The following is a 17,411-nucleotide window of genomic DNA, read 5'->3' as shown; positions in this document are numbered from 1 at the left end:
CCAGACGCTTCACATGCCTTGATTCAATCCACTGACAGCACGTCAACCCCGGTATACCACATCGCTCCAATTCACTCTATTCCTTGCCCTCCTTTCACCCTCCTGCATGTTCAGGCCCCGATCACACAAAATCTTTTTCACTCCATCTTTCCACCTCCAATTTGGTCTCCCACTTCTCCTCGTTCCCTCCACCTCCGACACATATATCCTCTTGGTCAATCTTTCCTTACTCATTCTCTCCATGTGCCCAAACCATTTCAAAACACCCTCTTCTGCTCTCTCAACTACGCTCTTTTTATTTCCACACATCTCTCTTACCCTTATGTTACATACTTGATCAAACCACCTCACACCACACATTGTCCTCAAACATCTCATTTCCAGCACATCCACCCTCCTGCGCACAACTCTATCCATAGCCCATGCCTCGCAACCATACAACATTGTTCGAACCACTATTCCTTCAAACATACCCATTTTTGCTTTCCGAGATAATGTTCTCGACTTCCACACATTCTTCAAGGCTCCCAGGATTTTCGCCCCCTCCCCCACCCTATGATCCACTTCTGCTTCCATGGATCCATCCGCTGCCAGATCCACTCCCAGATATCAAAAACACTTTACTTCCACCAGTTTTTCTCCATTCAAACTTACCTCCCAATTGACTTGACCCTCAACCCTACTGTACCTATTAACCTTGCTCTTATTCACAATTACTCTTAACTTTCTTCTTTCACACACTTTACCAAACTCAGTCACCAGCTTCTGCAGTTTCTCACATGAATCAGCCACCAGCGCTGTATCATCAGCGAACAACAACTGACTCACTTCCCAAGCTCTCTCATCGCAAACAGACTTCATACTTGCCCCTCTTTCCAAAACCCTTGCATTTACCTCCGTAACAACCCCATCCATAAACAAATTAAACAACCATATATATAAATATATATATATATATATATTTTTTTTTTTTTTTATACTTTATCGCTGTCTCCCGCGTTTGCGAGGTAGCGCAAGGAAACAGACGAAAGAAATGGCCCAACCCACCCCCATACACATGTATATACATACGTCCACACACGCAAATATACATACCTACACAGCTTTCCATGGTTTACCCCAGACGCTTCACATGCCTTGATTCAATCCACTGACAGCACGTCAACCCCGGTATACCACATCGCTCCAATTCACTCTATTCCTTGCCCTCCTTTCACCCTCCTGCATGTTCAGGCCCCGATCACACAAAATCTTTTTCACTCCATCTTTCCACCTCCAATTTGGTCTCCCTCTTCTCCTTGCTCCCTCCACCTCCGACACATATATCCTCTTGGTCAATCTTTCCTCACTCATCCTCTCCATGTGCCCAAACCACTTCAAAACACCCTCTTCTGCTCTCTCAACCACGCTCTTTTTATTTCCACACATCTCTCTTACCCTTACGTTACTCACTCGATCAAACCACCTCACACCACACATTGTCCTCAAACATCTCATTTCCAACACATCCATCCTCCTGCGCACAACTCTATCCATAGCCCACGCCTCGCAACCATACAACATTGTTGGAACTACTATTCCTTCAAACATACCCATTTTTGCTTTCCGAGATAATGTTCTCGACTTCCACACATACTTCAAGGCCCCCAGAATTTTTGCCCCCTCCCCTACCCTATGATCCACTTCTGCTTCCATGGTTCCATCCGCTGCCAGATCCACTCCCAGATATCTAAAACACTTCACTTCCTCCAGTTTTTCTCCATTCAAACTCACCTCCCAATTGACTTGACCCTCAACCCTACTGTACCTAATAACCTTGCTCTTATTCACATTTACTCTTAACTTTCTTCTTCCACATACTTTACCAAACTCAGTCACCAGCTTCTGCAGTTTCTCACATGAATCAGCCACCAGCGCTGTATCATCAGCGAACAACAACTGACTCACTTCCCAAGCTCTCTCATCCCCAACAGACTTCATACTTGCCCCTCTTTCCAAAACTCTTGCATTTACCTCCCTAACAACCCCATCCATAAACAAATTAAACAACCATGGAGACATCACACACCCCTGCCGCAAACCTACATTCACTGAGAACCAATCACTTTCCTCTCTTCCTACACGTACACATGCCTTACATCCTCGATAAAAACTTTTCACTGCTTCTAACAACTTTCCTCCCACACCATATATTCTTAATACCTTCCACAGAGCATCTCTATCAACTCTGTCATATGCCTTCTCCAGATCCATAAATGCTACATACAAATCCATTTGCTTTTCTAAGTATTTCTCACATACATTCTTCAAAGCAAACACCTGATCCACACATCCTCTACCACTTCTGAAACCACACTGCTCTTCCCCAATCTGATGCTCTGTACATGCCTTCACCCTCTCAATCAATACCCTCCCATATAATTTACCAGGAATACTCAACAAACTTATACCTCTGTAATTTGAGCACTCACTCCTATCCCCTTTGCCTTTGTACAATGGCACTATGCACACATATATATATATATATATATATATATATATATATATATATATATATATATATATATATATATGTATACATATACATATATATATATTTTTTTTCATATTATTCGCCATTTACGCGTTAACGAAGTAGCGTTAAGAACAGAGGACTGAGCCTTTGAGGGAATATTATCACTTGGCCCCCTTCTCTGTTCCTTCTTTTGGAAAATTAAAAACGAGAGGGGAGGATTTCCAGCGGCCCGCTCCCTTCCCTTTTAGTCGCCTTCTACGACACGCAGGGAATACGTGAGAAGTATTCTTTCTCCCATATCCCAGGGATAAAAGATTTTGAAAAAGATTTTGTGTAATCGGGGCCTGAACATGCAGGAGGGTGAAAGGAGGGCAAGGAATAGAGTGAATTGGATCGATGTGGTATACCGGGGTTGAGGTGCTGTCAGTGGATTGAATCAGGGCATGTGAAGCATCTGGGGTAAACTATGGAAAGTTGTGTGGGGCCTGGATGTGGAAAGGGAGCTGTGGTTTTGGGCATTATTGCGTGACAGCTGGAGACTGAGTGTGAACGAATGGGGCCTTTGTTGTCTTTTCCTGGTGCTACCTCGCACACATGAGGGGGGAGGGGGATGGCATTCCATGTGTGGCGAGGTGGCGATGGGAATGAATAGGGGCAGACAGTGTGTACTGTGTGCATGGGTATATATGTATGTGTCTGTGTGTGAATATATATGTGTACATTGAGATGTATAGGTATGTATATTTGCGTGTGGGGGCGTGTGTGTGTGTACATTGTGTATGGGGGTGGGTTGGGCCATTTCTTTCATCTGTTTCCTTGCGCTACCTCGCAAACGCGGGAGACAGCGACAAAGCAAAATAATAATAATAATAAAATATTTCTTTTTTTTTTTTTTTTTTTGCTTTGTCGCTGTCTCCCACGTTTGCGAGGTAGCGCAAGGAAACAGACGAAAGAAATGGCCCAACCCACCCCCATACACATGTATATACATACGTCCACACACGCAAATATACATACCTACACAGCTTTCCATGGTTCACCCCAGACGCTTCACATGCCTTGATTCAATCCACTGACAGCACGTCAACCCCGGTATACCACATCGCTCCAATTCACTCTATTCCTTGCCCTCCTTTCACCCTCCTGCATGTTCAGGCCCCAATCACACAAAATCTTTTTCACTCCATCTTTCCACTTCCAATTTGGTCTCCCTCTTCTCCTCGTTCCCTCCACCTCCGACACATATATTCTCTTGGTCAATCTTTCCTCACTCATTCTCTCCATGTGCCCAAACCATTTCAAAACACCCTCTTCTGCTCTCTCAACCACGCTCTTCTTATTTCCACACATCTCTCTTACCCTTACGTTACTTACTCGATCAAACCACCTCACACCACACATTGTCCTGAAACACCTCATTTCCAGCACATCCATCCTCCTGCGCACAACTCCATCCATAGCCCACGCCTCGCAACCATACAACATTGTTGGAACCACTATTCCTTCAAACATACCCATTTTTGCTTTCCGAGATAATGTTCTCGACTTCCACACATTCTTCAAGGCTCCCAGAATTTTCGCCCCCTCCCCCACCCTATGATCCACTTCCGCTTCCATGGTTCCATCCGCTGCCAGATCCACTCCCAGATATCTAAAACACTTCACTTCCTCCAGTTTTTCTCCATTCAAACTCACCTCCCAATTGACTTGACCCTCAACCCTACTGTACCTAATAACCTTGCTCTTATTCACATTTACTCTTAACTTTCTTCTTTCACACACTTTACCAAACTCAGTCACCAGCTTCTGCAGTTTCTCACATGAATCAGCCACCAGTGCTGTATCATCAGCGAACAACAACTGACTCACTTCCCAAGCTCTCTCATCCCCAACAGACTTCATACTTGCCCCTCTTTCCAAAACTCTTGCATTCACCTCCCTAACAACCCCATCCATAAACAAATTAAACAACCATGGAGACATCACACACCCCTGCCGCAAACCTACATTCACTGAGAACCAATCACTTTCCTCTCTTCCTACACGTACACATTACAGAGGTATAAGTTTGTTGAGTATTCCTGGTAAATTATATGGGAGGGTATTGATTGAGAGGGTGAAGGCATGTAAAGAGCATCAGATTGGGGAAGAGCAGTGTGGTTTCAGAAGTGGTAGAGGATGTGTGGATCAGGTGTTTGCTTTGAAGAATGTATGTGAGAAATACTTAGAAAAGCAAATGGATTTGTATGTAGCATTTATGGATCTGGAGAAGGCATATGATAGAGTTGATAGAGACGCTCTGTGGAAGGTATTAAGAATATATGGTGTGGGAGGCAAGTTGTTAGAAGCAGTGAAAAGTTTTTATCGAGGATATATATATATATATATATATATATATATATATATATATATATATATATATATATATATATATATATATATATAAAAAGCAAAAATGGGTATGTTTGAAGGAATAGTGGTTCCAACAATGTTGTATGGTTGCGAGGCGTGGGCTATGGATAGAGTTGTGCGCAGGAGGATGGATGTGCTGGAAATGAGATGTTTGAGGACAATGTGTGGTGTGAGGTGGTTTGATCGAGTGAGTAACGTAAGGGTAAGAGAGATGTGTGGAAATAAAAAGAGCGAGGTTGAGAGAGCAGAAGAGGGTGTTTTGAAGTGGTTTGGGCACATGGAGAGGATGAGTGAGGAAAGATTGACCAAGAGGATATATGTGTCGGAGGTGGAGGGAACAAGGAGAAGAGGGAGACCAAATTGGAGGTGGAAAGATGGAGTGAAAAAGATTTTGTGTGATCGGGGCCTGAACATGCAGGAGGGTGAAAGGAGGGCAAGGAATAGAGTGAATTGGAGCGATGTGTTATACCGGGGTTGACGTGCTGTCAGTGGATTGAATCAAGGCATGTGAAGTGTCTGGGGTAAACCATGGAAAGCTGTGTAGGTATGTATATTTGCGTGTGTGGACGTATGTATATACATGTGTATGGGGGGGGGTTGGGCCATTTCTTTCGTCTGTTTCCTTGCGCTACCTCGCAAACGCGGGAGACAGCGACAAAGTATAATAAAAAAAATAATAAGAAAAAAAATATATATAAATATGAGTAGGCATTGTTTATCTATTTACATATAATTTACGCACACATTATGTACAAGTAAATGAATAAAAAAAATTCAAAACATATAAAAAAAAGTTGCTCTGTATAAGAAAAGTGTTTATTATATAACTGACAACAATAGTTGCCATATGAATCTAGCTTATTACCCATTTGATGCAGTTACACTCTGTGATGATGTGTGGGTGACTGGGATGAACCTAGTATTAGGTATATTAGGTTCCTTGCGACACGTGACATTTCATCCCAGGGGATATGGGACTAAGAGTACTTCCCACGTATTCCCTGCGTGTCGTAGAAGGCGACTAAAAGGGGAGGGAGCGGGTGGCTGGAAATCCTCCCCTCTTTTCTTTTTTTTTTCCAAAACAAGGAACAGAGAAGAGGGCCAAATGAGGATATTCCCTCTCAGGCCCAGTCCTCTGTTCTTAACGCTACCACACTAACGCGGGAGGTGGCAAATAGTTTGAAAGAAAGAAAAAGATATATATATAAATACACATACATATACATATATAACCATGTAAATAATTCATACTTGCTGCCTTCATTCCTTTCCGTTGCCACCCTGCCACACATAAAATGACAAACCCCTTCTTCCACACGAGCGTGACGTAGTGCTAGGAAAAGACAACAAAGGCCACATTCGTTCACACTCAGTCTCTAGCTGTCATGTATAATGCACCAAAACCACAGCTCCCTTTCCATATCCAGGCGCTACAAAACTTTCTATGGTTTACCACAGTAGCTTCACATGCTCTAATTCAATCCACCGACAGGAGGTTGAACCCGGTATACCACATCGTTCCAATTCATTCCACTCCTTACACGCCTTTCACCCTCTTGCATGCTTAGTTCCTGATCACTCAAAATCTTTTTCACTCTATCCTTCCACCTCCAATTTGGTATCCCACTTCTCGTTCCCTCTACCTCTGACACATATATCCTCTTGGTCAATCTTTCCTCACTCATTCTCCCCTTGTGACTAAATTATTTCAATACACCCTCTTCTGCTCTCTCAACCACAAACTTTTTATTACCACACACCTCTCTTACCATTTCATCACTTACTTAATCAAACCACCTCACACCACATATTGCCCTCAAACATCTCATTTCCAACACATCCACCCTCCTTCGCACAACCTTATATATAGCCCACACCTCACAACCATATAACATTGTTGGAACCACTATTCCTTCAAACATACTCATTTTTGCTTTGCGAGATACTGTTCTTGCCTTCCACACATTTTTCAATGCTCCCAGAACTTTCACTACCTCCCCCACCCTGTGACTCACTTCTGCTTCCATGGTTCCATCTGCTGCCAAATCCACTCTCAGACATCTAAAACACTTCATTTCCTCTAGTTTTTCTCCATTCAAACTTACCTCCCAGTTGACTTGTCTCTCAACCCTACTGTACCCAATAACTTTAATCTTATTCACATTTACTCTCAGCTTTCCTCTTTCACACACTTTACCAAACTCAGTCACCTGCTTCAGCAGTTTCTCACCCAAATCAGCCACCAGTGCTGTATCATTAGCGAACAACAACTGACTCACTTCCCAAGCTCTCTCATCCACAACAGACTAAATACTTACCCTTTCTCCAAAACTTGTGCATTCACCTCCCTAACAACCCCATCCATAAACAAATTATACAACCATGGACACACCACACACCCTTGCCACAAATCGATATGTACTGAGAATCAATCACTTTCCTCTCTTCCTACTCATACACATGCTTTACAGCCTCGATAAAACCTTTTCACTGCTTCAAGCAACATGCCTCCCACACCATATACTCTTAATACCTTCCACAGAGCATCTCTATCAACTCTATCTATGCCTTCTCCAGATCCATAAATGCTACATACAAATCCATTTGTTTTTCTAAGTGTTTCTCACATACATTCTCCAAAGCAAACAACTGATCCACACATCCTGTGCCACTTCTGAAATCACACTGCTCTTCCCAATCTGATGCTCTGTACATGCCTTCACCCTTTCAATCAATGCCCTCACAAATAACTTCCCAGGAATACTCAACAAACTTATATTCCTGTAATCTGAACACTCACCTTTATCCCCTTTGCCTTTGTACAATGGCACTATGCATGCATTCCGCCAATCCTCAAGCACTTCACCATGAGTCATACATACATTAAATAACCTTACCAACCAGTCAACAGTACAGTCACCCCCTTTCTTAATAAATTCCACGGCAATACCATCCAAACCCGCTGCCTTGCCGGCTTTCATCTTCCGCAAAGCTTTCACTACCTCTTCTCTGTTAACCAAATCATTCTCCCCAACCCTCTCACTTTGCACACCACCTCGACCAAAACACCCTATGTCTGCCACTCTATTATCAAACACATTCAACAAACTTTCAAAATACTCACTCCAACTCCTTCTCACATCACCTCTACTTGTTATTACCTCCCCATTAGCACACTTCAGTGATGTTCCCATTTGTTCCCTTGTCTTACGCACTTTCTTTAAAGAACCTCCTTCCAAAACATCTTTTTATTCTCTCTAAAATTTAATGATACTTTCTCACCCCAACTCTCATTTGCCCTCTTTTTTGCCTCTTGCACCTTTCTCTTGACCTCTTGCCTCTTTATTTTATATATCTCTCAGTCATTTGCATTATTTCCTAACAAAAATCATACAAATGCCTCTATCTTCTCTTTCACTAATAATCTTACTTCTTCATCCCACCACTCACTACCCTTTCTAATCTGCCCACCTCCCACGCTTCTCATGCCACATGCATCTTTTGCGCAAGCCATCACTGCTTCCGTAAATACATCCCATTCCTCCCCCACTCCCCTTACGTCCTTTGTTCTCACCTTTTTCCATTCTGTACTTAGTCTCTCCTGGTACTTCCTCACACAAGTCTCCTTCCCAAGCTCACTTACTCTCACTACTCTCTTCACCCCAACATTCTCTCTTCTTTTCTGAAAACCTTTACAAATCCTCACCTTCGCCTCCACAAGATAATGATCAGACATCCCTACAGTTGCACCTCTCAGCACATTAACATCCAAAAGTCTCTCTCTCTCTGGCGCCTATCAATTAACACGTAATCCAATAACGCTCTCTGGCCATCTCTCCTACTTACATATGTATACTTAGGTATATCTCTCTTTTTAAACCAGGTATTCCCAATCACCAGTCGTTTTTCAGCACATAAATCTACAAGCTCTTCATCATTTCCATCTACAACACAGAACACCCCATCTACACCAATTATTCCCTCAACTGCCACATTATTCACCTTTGCATTCAAATCACCTATCACTATAACCTAGTCTTAAAGCTACCTTGCTAACGCAAGAAATGGCGTATAGTTTGAACAAAAAAAAAAAATATATATATACATATATATATATATATTTTTTTTTTTTTTTTTTTTTATACTTTGTCGCTGCCTCCCGCGTTTGCGAGGTAGCGCAAGGAAACAGACGAAAGAAATGGCCCAACCCCCCCCATACACATGTACATACACACGTCCACACACCCAAATATACATACCTACACAGCTTTCCATGGTTTACCCCGGACGCTTCACATGCCTTGATTCAATCCACTGACAGCACGTCAACCCCTGTATACCACATCGCTCCAATTCACTCTATTCCTTGCCCTCCTTTCACCCTCCTGCATGTTCAGGCCCCGATCACACAAAATCCTTTTCACTCCATCTTTCCACCTCCAATTTGGTCTCCCTCTTCTCCTCGTTCCCTCCACCTCCGACACATATATCCTCTTGGTCAATCTTTCCTCACTCATTCTCTCCATGTGCCCAAACCATTTCAAAACACCCTCTTCTGCTCTCTCAACCACGCTCTTTTTATTTCCACACATCTCTCTTACCCTTTACGTTACTTACTCGATCAAACCACCTCACACCACACAAGGTCCTCAAACATCTCATTTCCAGCACATCCATCCTCCTGCGCACAACTCTATCCATAGCCCACGCCTCGCAACCATACAACATTGTTGGAACCACTATTCCTTCAAACATACCCATTTTTGCTTTCCGGGATAATGTTCTCGACTTCCACACATTTTTCAAGGCTCCCAAAATTTTCGCCCCCTCCCCCACCCTATGATCCACTTCCGCTTCCATGGTTCCATCCGCTGACAGATCCACTCCCAGATATCTAAAACACTTCACTTCCTCCAGTTTTTCTCCATTCAAACTCACCTCCCAATTGACTTGACCCTCAACCCTACTGTACCTAATAACCTTGCTCTTATTCACATTTACTCTTAGCTTTCTTCTTCCACACACTTTACCAAACTCAGTCACCAGCTTCTGCAGTTTCTCACATGAATCCGCCACCAGCGCTGTATCATCAGCGAACAACAACTGACTCACTTCCCAAGATCTCTCATCCCCAACAGACTTCATACTTGCCCCTCTTTCCAAGACTCTTGCATTTACCTCCCTAACAACCCCATCCATAAACAAATTAAACAACCATGGAGACATCACACACCCCTGCCGCAAACCTACATTCACTGAGAACCAATCACTTTCCTCTCTTCCTACACGTACACATGCCTTACATCCTCGATAAAAACTTTTCACTGCTTCTAACAACTTTCCTCCCACACCATATATTCTTAATACCTTCCACAGAGCATCTCTATCAACTCTATCATATGCCTTCTCCAGATCCATAAATGCTACATACAAATCCATTTGCTTTTCTAAGTATTTCTCACATACATTCTTCAAAGCAAACACCTGATCCACACATCCTCTACCACTTCTGAAACCACACTGCTCTTCCCCAATCTGATGCTCTGTACATGCCTTCACCCTCTCAATCAATACCCTCCCATATAATTTACCAGGAATACTCAACAAACTTATACCTCTGTAATTTGGGCACTCACTCTTATCCCCTTTGCCTTTGTACAATGGCACTATGCACGCATTCCGCCAATCCTCAGGCACCTCACCATGAGTCATACATACATTAAATAACCTTACCAACCAGTCAACAATACAGTCACCCCCTTTTTTAATAAATTCCACTGCAATACCATCCAAACCTGCTGCCTTGCCGGCTTTCATCTTCCGCAAAGCTTTTACTACCTCTTCTCTGTTTACCAAATCATTTTCCCTAACCCTCTCACTTTGCACACCACCTCGACCCAAACACCCTATATCTGCCACTCTGTCATCAGACACATTCAACAAACCTTCAAAATACTCATTCCATCTCCTTCTCACATCACCACTACTTGTTATCACCTCCCCATTTACGCCCTTCACTGAAGTTCCCATTTGCTCCCTTGTCTTACGCACCCTATTTACCTCCTTCCAGAACATCTTTTTATTCTCCCTAAAATTTACTGATAGTCTCTCACCCCAACTCTCATTTGCCCTTTTTTTCACCTCTTGCACCTTTCTCTTGACCTCCTGTCTCTTTCTTTTATACTTCTCCCACTCAATTGCATTTTTTCCCTGCAAAAATCGTCCAAATGCCTCTCTCTTCTCTTTCACTAATACTCTTACTTCTTCATCCCACCACTCACTACCCTTTCTAAACAGCCCACCTCCCACTCTTCTCATGCCACAAGCATCTTTTGCACAATCCATCACTGATTCCCTAAATACATCCCATTCCTCCCCCACTCCCCTTACTTCCATTGTTCTCACCTTTTTCCATTCTGTACTCAGTCTCTCCTGGTACTTCCTCTCACAAGTCTCCTTCCCAAGCTCACTTACTCTCACCACCCTCTTCACCCCAACATTCACTCTTCTTTTCTGAAAACCCATACAAATCTTCACCTTATGGGTATGTTTGAAGGAATAGTGGTTCCAACAATGTTGTATGGTTGCGAGGCATGGGCTATGGATAGAGTTGTGCGCAGGAGGATGGATGTGCTGGAAATGAGATGTTTGAGGACAATGTGTTGTGTGAGGTGGTTTGATCGTGTAAGTAACGTAAGGGTAAGAGAAATGTGTGGAAATAATAAGAGCGTGGTTGAGAGAGCAGAAGAGGGTGTTTTGAAATGGTTTGGGCACATGGAGAGAATGAGTGAGGAAAGATTGACCAACAGGATATATGTGTCGGAGGTGGAGGGAACGAGGAGAAGTGGAAGACCAAATTGGAGGTGGAAAGATGGAGTGAAAAAGATTTTGTGTGATCGGGGCCTGAACATGCAGGAGGGTGAAAGGAGGGCAAGGAATAGAGTGAACTGGATCGATGTGGTATACCGGGGTTGACGTGCTGTCAGTGGATTGAATCAGGGCATGTGAAGCGTCTGGGGTAAACCAGAATGTATATATATATATATATATATATATATATATATATATATGAATGTGAATGTAGGTTTGCGGCAGGGGTGTGTGATGTCTCCATGGTTGTTTAATTTGTTTATGGATGGGGTTGTTAGGGAGGTGAATGCAAGAGTTTTGGAAAGAGGGGCAAGTATGAAGTCTGTTGGGGATGAGAGAGCTTGGGAAGTGAGTCAGTTGTTGTTCGCTGATGATACAGCGCTGGTGGCTGATTCATGTGAGAAACTGCAGAAGCTGGTGACTGAGTTTGGTAAAGTGTGTGAAAGAAGAAAGTTAAGAGTAAATGTGAATAAGAGCAAGGTTATTAGGTACAGTAGGGTTGAGGGTCAAGTCAATTGGGAGGTGAGTTTGAATGGAGAAAAACTGGAGGAAGTGAAGTGTTTTAGATATCTGGGAGTGGATCTGGCAGCGAATGGAACCATGGAAGCGGAAGTGGATCATAGGATGGGGGAGGGGGCGAAAATTCTGGGAGCCTTGAAGAATGTGTGGAAGTCGAGAACATTATCTCGGAAAGCAAAAATGGGTATGTTTGAAGGAATAGTGGTTCCAACAATGTTGTATGGTTGCGAGGCGTGGGCTATGGACAGAGTTGTGCGCAGGAGGATGGATGTGCTGGAAATGAGATGTTTGAGGACAATGTGTGGTGTGAGGTGGTTTGATTGAGTAAGTAACGTAAGGGTAAGAGAGATGTGTGGAAATAAAAAGAGCGTGGTTGAGAGAGCAGAAGAGGGTGTTTTGAAATGGTTTGGGCACATGGAGAGAATGAGTGAGGAAAGATTGACCAAGAGGATATATGTGTCGGAGGTGGAGGGAACGAGGAGAAGAGGGAGACCAAATTGGAGGTGGAAAGATGGGGTGAAAAAGATTTTGTGTGATCGGGGCCTGAACATGCAGGAGGGTGAAAGGAGGGCAAGGAATAGAGTGAATTGGAGCGATGTGGTATACCGGGGTTGACGTGCTGTCAGTGGATTGAATCAAGGCATGTGAAGCGTCTGGGGTGAACCATGGAAAGCTGTGTAGGTATGTATATTTGCGTGTGTGGACGTATGTATATACATGTGTATGGGGGTGGGTTGGGCCATTTCTTTCGTCTGTTTCCTTGCGCTACCTCGCAAACGCGGGAGACAGCGACAAAGCAAAAAAAAAAATATATATATATACACATAAATGCCTGTAGAAGCACATATACATATCAACATACACACATATATATACACATACACAGAGATATACATATATACACATGTACATATTCATGGTGAGGTGCCTGAGGATTGGCGGAATGCGTGCATAGTGCCATTGTACAAAGGCAAAGGGGATAAGAGTGAGTGCTCAAATTACAGAGGTATAAGTTTGTTGAGTATTCCTGGTAAATTATATGGGAGGGTATTGATTGAGAGGGTGAAGGCATGTACAGAGCATCAGATTGGGGAAGAGCAGTGTGGTTTCAGAAGTGGTAGAGGATGTGTGGATCAGGTGTTTGCTTTGAAGAATGTATGTGAGAAATACTTAGAAAAGCAAATGGATTTGTATGTAGCATTTATGGATCTGGAGAAGGCATATGATAGAGTTGATAGAGATGCTCTGTGGAAGGTATTAAGAATATATGGTGTGGGAGGAAAGTTGTTAGAAGCAGTGAAAAGCTTTTATCGAGGATGTAAGGCATGTGTACGTGTAGGAAGAGAGGAAAGTGATTGGTTCTCAGTGAATGTAGGTTTGCGGCAGGGGTGTGTGATGTCTCCATGGTTGTTTAATTTGTTTATGGATGGGGTTGTTAGGGAGGTGAATGCAAGAGTTTTGGAAAGAGGGGCAAGTATGAAGTCTGTTGGGGATGAGAGAGCTTGGGAAGTGAGTCAGTTGTTGTTCGCTGATGATACAGCGCTGGTGGCTGATTCATGTGAGAAACTGCAGAAGCTGGTGACTGAGTTTGGAAAAGTGTGTGGAAGAAGAAAGTTAAGAGTAAATGTGAATAAGAGCAAGGTTATTAGGTACAGTAGGGTTGAGGGTCAAGTCAATTGGGAGGTGAGTTTGAATGGAGAAAAACTGGAGGAAGTGAAGTGTTTTAGATATCTGGGAGTGGATCTGGCAGCGGATGGAACCATGGAAGCGGAAGTGGATCATAGGGTGGGGGAGGGGGCGAAAATCCTGGGGGCCTTGAAGAATGTGTGGAGGTCGAGAACATTATCTCGGAAAGCAAAAATGGGTATGTTTGAAGGAATAGTGGTTCCAACAATGTTGTATGGTTGTGAGGCGTGGGCTATGGATAGAGTTGTGCGCAGGAGGATGGATGTGCTGGAAATGAGATGTTTGAGGACAATGTGTGGTGTGAGGTGGTTTGATCGAGTGAGTAACGTAAGGGTAAGAGAGATGTGTGGAAATAAAAAGAGCGTGGTTGAGAGAGCAGAAGAGGGTGTTTTGAAGTGGTTTGGGCACATGGAGAGGATGAGTGAGGAAAGATTGACCAAGAGGATATATGTGTCGGAGGTGGAGGGAACAAGGAGAAGAGGGAGACCAAATTGGAGGTGGAAAGATGGAGTGAAAAAGATTTTGTGTGATCGGGGCCTGAACATGCAGGAGGGTGAAAGGAGGGCAAGGAATAGAGTGAATTGGAGCGATGTGGTATACCGGGGTTGACGTGCTGTCAGTGGATTGAAGCAAGGCATGTGAAGCGTTTGGGGTAAACCATGGAAAGCTGTGTAGGTATGTATATTTGCGTGTGTGGACGTATGTATATACATGTGTATGGGGGGGGGGGTTGGGCCATTTCTTTCGTCTGTTTCCTTGCGCTACCTCGCAAACGCGGGAGACAGCGACAAAGTATAATAATAATAAATACATATTCATACTTGCTTGCCGTCATCGATTCCTGTTGCTACCGCACCCAACAGGAAGCAACATCGTTACCCCCCGCTTCAGCTAGGTAGTGCCAGGAAAAAGAGACAAAAGGGCCACATATGTTCACAGTCAGTCTCTATCTGTAATGTGTAATGCCCCAAAACCACAGCTCCCTATCGACATCCAGGACCCACAGACCCTTCCATGGTTTACCCTAGATGCTGCCTTGAGAGAGAGAGAGAGAGAGAGAGAGAGAGAGAGAGAGAGAGAGAGAGAGAGAGAGAGAGAGAGAGAGAGAATTACCATCAGCTTTTGATCATGCAACAAGTAAAAAGTCATCTTCCATGAAACTGGATTACTTTAAAACAAACTCACTGAAGAATTCACATTCACTGAGTCAATCCTTCCCATGCCACCCAATGAAGTACAATTTTGAAGCTAAAGGAGTCCAAAAAGAAGGTGTGTTGGAGTATTATAATGATAAGATTATAGGCAAAGGAAATCAATAAATGTATTCTGAAATTCATAAACAAATAATAATGAGAGGAGTATGTTTACCTTTGCAAGAACTTTACCAATGTGCTGGCCCCTAAAAGCTTCAGGAACAACAGTGTGCTGAAGGTCTACTGTCTTATTCACTGGATCCACAACATCATACAGCAGGTAGGCTTTATCTGTTCAAGATAATACAGAGAATCATTGGCTCTATGAAAATATTTTACCCAAAAGCTGTGTATGCAATATTACTCAACAAGTAGTGTTGAGATGTTATACTTAGAAGCTTATGAAAATATGTACCCTATAACATATTATATGTTGAATATAAACAAGTATCCTGCATCTATTACATCCCTTACTAAAACTCAAGAGAGAAGAGTTATACCACACTTTCTGTCTATGGATTCTACTGTTTGCTTGTGAATATCATTCATGTAACTCCCCATTAAGTGCTACTCCTGGAGATCTTAAATTTTGCATGTAAGTACAGACTATAACCTTTCATTGCACTGAGCCACATTTGTGGATGAATGTAATTCAGTGCAACAAACAACATTTGTAACTAGATGTAATTCAGTGTTCTGAGCCACATTTGTGGCTTTAAGCATTGTGCCCTCATTCAATTTCTTAACTTATGTAAGATTTCACATCTTATACATAGATGTTATTAACAATCTAAGTGAAAAATATATCATCCATGTCATGATTTTGGGAAGCCAGATCCATGCAGCAACCACTGTTGTCATTTCTACAATAAAAGAGTAAAGGGCCAATTTCTTTTGTATCATCATTTACATTTTCTATCAAAATTGGGTTATTTTCTCATTTATTCAAGTGAGTAATGTTCTGAGTAAATGATACACAAATATGTAAATAATGCATATAAAAAATATGTAAATGATAAGTAAGGGAAGTGAAGAATCGGGCCTGGTATCATCATAAAGAATATAATGTGATTAGGTGTATGTAGAATTAAACATCACATACAGTACTCACATAAATAATCAATTTCTCTTGTATCATTCTTTACATTTTTTATTAAAATTGTTCCAAGTAAATGATACCAAATATGTAAATAATGCATATAAAGAAATATGTAAATGATAAGTTAGGGAAGTGAAAAATCGGGCCTGGTATGATCATAAAGAGTACAATGTGATTAGGTGTATGTAGAATTAAATTATACCAATAAACATCACATACAGTAGTCACATAAATAATCAGGATCTAAGCCACCAGCCAAGGCCTGTCCCCATCAATTCATTATCCTTCCACACCAATATAGAGGAAACTATACTTTTTTTCTGGTTTGGGTTACACAGAATTTGGTGCTTGAGATATTAGGCCTTTTCTTAGGTAAATTATGGTTGCTGATTCTAAATATGCCATCAGTTTTTCTCTATCAGCTCCGGTTATCAAGATATGATATACCCCTAATAGCTATGCATACTACCAATCGGGCACAAAGATTGATGACTACAAATCATTAATAGTTGCCTTTTCAATAAAAAAAATGGCTTCATACAAGTAGAATTCATTTATCTATGATTAAATTACATCCATAGAAACAATTAATGGTGAAACAAGCATAAAAGTTATATATCACTGATACAATGTTCATTTACTGAGACATACGAAAGTAGCATTTCAAAGACTTCTTGCAGTTAGCTGCCCCAGGCCAATCATGTTGAATGGTCCAGCAGTAATCCACCATCCTATGGGTATCCCAAAGTCCCTGGAATCTTTCTTCCTTGGTTCTTAAATCTTGGTGGAATCATCCACCCTGTTCCTCACTTACGTCACAAAGGTTGTCTGGGAAACAATCCAAGTGGCTGTGGAGATAATGCACTGTGATGCTCATTTTACTGCCAAGTTGATGGAAAGAAGAGAGCATGTTCTCCACTAGTTCAGAGTAGTTATCTGCTTTATGGTTCCCAAGAAAATTCCATACAGCCAGAAAGAATGAAGACCATGTATCTGCCTCAGCATTGTTCGATGAATATTGGAAATGTGGGTCTTTCACGAGTTCCCTAATTTGTGGCCTGTTGAAAATACCTGCCTTCAGCTTCTCCATGCTCAGCACTGGAAATTTTCTGCATAT

The 17,411-nt window shown here is 42.3% G+C and overlaps 1 long non-coding RNA gene across 1 annotated transcript in view; it reads right to left on the bottom strand.

The window, feature by feature from the left end:
* Positions 1–15,495, bottom strand: part of LOC139750922 (uncharacterized) — a 67,845-nt gene extending 52,350 nt beyond the window's left edge. Inside the window, exon 1 of the long non-coding RNA XR_011713250.1 lies at positions 15,371–15,495. This is a non-coding gene — a long non-coding RNA (uncharacterized lncRNA). The remainder of the gene's footprint in view (positions 1–15,370) is intronic.
* Positions 15,496–17,411: the final 1,916 nt, after the last annotated feature.

This window comes from Panulirus ornatus, chromosome 10, assembly GCF_036320965.1.
Source record: "Panulirus ornatus isolate Po-2019 chromosome 10, ASM3632096v1, whole genome shotgun sequence".
In the NCBI taxonomy this organism is placed as follows: domain Eukaryota; kingdom Metazoa; phylum Arthropoda; class Malacostraca; order Decapoda; family Palinuridae; genus Panulirus; species Panulirus ornatus.
This window is presented reverse-complemented; position numbering and strand designations above follow the sequence as displayed.